This window comes from Chelonia mydas, chromosome 14, assembly GCF_015237465.2.
Source record: "Chelonia mydas isolate rCheMyd1 chromosome 14, rCheMyd1.pri.v2, whole genome shotgun sequence".
Taxonomy (NCBI): domain Eukaryota; kingdom Metazoa; phylum Chordata; order Testudines; family Cheloniidae; genus Chelonia; species Chelonia mydas.
The window spans coordinates 28,125,028-28,128,195 of NC_051254.2; the positions used below are offsets into that span (position 1 = coordinate 28,125,028).

The window sequence follows — 3,168 nt, forward strand, 5'->3', positions numbered from 1 at the left end:
CAGGCTGAGCTGTGCCCTGTCTCTCTGAAGGTAGCAAATAATTTCTGAGCGGTGCTGGGCCCAGAGTCCAAGGGCAGTTCACCAGACATCTCGTGGGAAGCCCAAAGAGACCAAAGGAGCAGGAGAGATTCAGGCCCCACTGACCCATGGGAACTTCCCACAGAAGAGCCTACACAGGGCTCTAGACACAGCCCTACACAGGGCTCTAGACACACTTTGGGTCTGTACCAGAGTTCACTCACTACTAGATGCTGGCCAGGCCTCGTGTCACCGCTTTCTCGCTGGGCTAGCAACCCCGCTGAGACTCACTCTTGCAGTCTGTTGGTTGGGAACTCGGCCCTCCAACCAGGTGACTGTCCTTTACTCCACTCCTTCCTGGGTCGTGCTCCTTGCAAACAAAGTCCCAAAATGTCTTGAACAGAAACAAGGCCTTCCACCCTCGTGGGGAGTTCTTCCTCAGCCTGATTTCGGTTCGGCCTGCCCTTCTTGGGTTTCTATGGTCTTCTATGTCCCCTTCCTTAGGGACGGTGAGAGAACCCAGTCCTACCCTGGACTCCAGGGTTTGGCCCAAGGCCGTCTACTGAACAGCTCGCTCTGCTTCTGGATTTTTGCTGCTGTTTTCCCTTGTTTCCTCTCAAGTGGGGCTCACTTGGTCATCAATTTGGCCTAGCCCCAGGCTAGGCAGCCATAGGCCAGGCCACCCTGTTAGATACCCTCCTCCTTCAAATCCGGTCCAGCCCAGCTGACAGGTTTGCTGAGGGGATGGTGAAACCCCATTGCTGATCAGAAGGAGGTCAGAGTCTGTTCTCTAGGAGCTGAAGGTCCGTTTGTCCTGCTGCGGGAAGTGGAGCTGGAGGGCGGAGATGTGAGGTGAAAGAGACTGCATGATGGAGTTGGAGACTGACGGACGGGAGCCTTCTCCCAGAAACGCTCCCAGGAGAACAGGTTTGAGGAGGAGTTCTCTGGGGAGCCTCTTGCTTGGAAGAAAACAAGGGTGGCACATTGATGGAGATGTCTCTGTCCCAGGGATGGGGGAAGCTCCCACCCAGGCTATGCAGCAGAGATCCCATTTCTCCCCCAAGAAACCCAGATGCCCAAAGAAGTCAATGGCTCTTACCTCCATGAGAGGGGTCTTCCCTCTCAGCCTCTTTGAGAACTACCACTGCTTGGCTTCCTAGGACAAGGGACCTGTCCTGAGGTGGTTCAGCTTCTGACTGCACCCATCTGGGAGGCTGTCACACACCCCAGGGCTTAGAAGACATGGGGGAGATGGCTCCTCTTCATGTCACACTCTGAGAGCCCAGAGAAGGGCCAAAGGAAGAATAAAGGGCAGGAGATGAAGCTAGCCCTGAGCCTCTGTCCCATCCTCACCTCTTCAAATGTGGAGCTTCCTGAGCTTCAGTTGGGCAGACAGTCTGTAGCCCTGACCCAAAGGTCCTTCTGCGCCATATGGGGGAGGAAGATCTCTGCCTGGGAGCACGGAGAATGGGATGGGGGTGAGATCAAGGAAACAGGGGAGGGGTATGGGTGTGAGGGAAAGAGCTCCTGCCCCAGATGAAGGAATTTGGGGGGCCAAGGGAAGGACCCAGCTCCACAGAGAGGGGAGAGAGTTTCTGTGAGTGCCAGGGGCCTCCATTTCCGCTTCCACTAGCCCCCCATTTACAGCGAGACAGAGCAGTACCTGCAGCAGGGAGCGGGACTTGCTGAACAGGGAGGGGAACCTTGAAGAGCATCAGATGAGCCACAGCCCTTGCAGCACCTCGGGCATCTGGTGCAAGTGCCTGATGATGTGAAGCTGGCCCATGACCTTGGCTGTGACATCCTCGTGCTGCAGGGGAACGAGAACATGTCAGAGACGGAGACACTCCCCAGGAATCAGGGAGGATGAAGGGCACCTGGAACCAGCACCATCATTTCCACCCCGCAGCTGCTCATGTCTGAGTGGTGGATTCACCCTCCAGACCCCCAGGATGGAGGCTTGCTGTCCTCTCTAGTGAATTCCAGTGCCAACCTCGCTCCTTGTAGAGTGAGCTCCTGCCACTTCCCCATCAGTGCCCCTGACAACTGTTCAACCTCCAACCCACCTGGGGACACTGCTCAAGTTCGTAGAACCCTCTCTTCCACCCCTACCTCCATCCCCACCCAGGTAGGGAAGGGAGGGGGCTCTAGAAGGGTGGCGGGGGGGCGGGAGGGATTCTGGCAGCAGTGAAGTGGGATGGGGAGAGCTTGAGACCTTTCCCCAAGATACCCCAGTGACAAAAGCTGAAGCCACAGGATGGCAGCCCTGGGGAACGGGACAGGTCAGCAGCCCCTGCCGACTGAATCCTCCCAATCTCTCGAGAGCGGGTCCAGCCCTACCAGCAGCAAGACCAGCTTCCCACACCCATGTGCCTCAGCCCTTCCTGCTCAGTCGCCAGCACCAGTCAGTCCTTGGCCTCCCAGGCTGCCAGGGAAGGGAGCAACTCTCGATGGTGGCTCAGGTGACATGGACACTAGGCCATGGGGAAATGGGTGCAGCTCTGTGGGGCAGGAAAGGTTCCCAGAGGGCACTTAGGGGACTCTCCTGTCCTTCCCAGGAGTGATAGCAGAGCACCACATCCTAAGAAGAGAAGTCCATGAAGTCCAGAAGTCCCCACTAGGCTCCTTGCTACCAGGCCAGCGAATGGCGAGAGGATGAGGAGGCCCTGGGCCCCACCTCAAGCTCCTGAGTCGATTGCAGCTGCTTACCGTGTCCCCCATCAGTTGCTGGGCTTCCCCTAGGAGGGAGTAGACGAACACCAGCCCAGCCTGGCTGGCACGCAGCAGGGGGTCGTGGATGGCCAGCACTGCTGTCTGCACGAAGGATCTTCTCTGCTCGACAGAGAAGAATTTTCCAAAGACCTAAAACCAAGAGGACATGAGGCTCGAGCAGATTGCCCAGAGCCAGCCTCCAAGTCCTGGCAGTACAATGGCGTCTCGTGCTCCAAAGAGTGGGGAAGAGAGCTGCTGTGGCCAAGGCAGTTCATTCCCCAGGAGGCTTTCAGGGTCCCAGGGCTCAGGGAAGCCCCTTTATTAAAAGGTCGTAGATGCTGAGGGACCAAAGCCTCCAGTGGCTCTTTCGGGAAGGCAATGGCAGGGGCCAGGATGGGCTGGAAATGGATCTCTAATGTGTGTGAGCAGGCCCACTCT

General features: G+C 57.3%; 1 long non-coding RNA gene across 1 annotated transcript; it reads right to left on the reverse strand.

Moving 5' to 3' along the window:
- Positions 1-255: 255 nt before the first annotated feature.
- Positions 256-2,859, reverse strand: LOC122462995. Its single transcript, XR_006285918.1, has 3 exons — positions 2,728-2,859; positions 1,682-1,828; positions 256-850 (listed from the first exon to the last, which is right to left on the reverse strand). It is a non-coding gene; the product is annotated as an uncharacterized LOC122462995 (long non-coding RNA).
- Between the last annotated feature and the right edge of the window lie 309 nt (positions 2,860-3,168).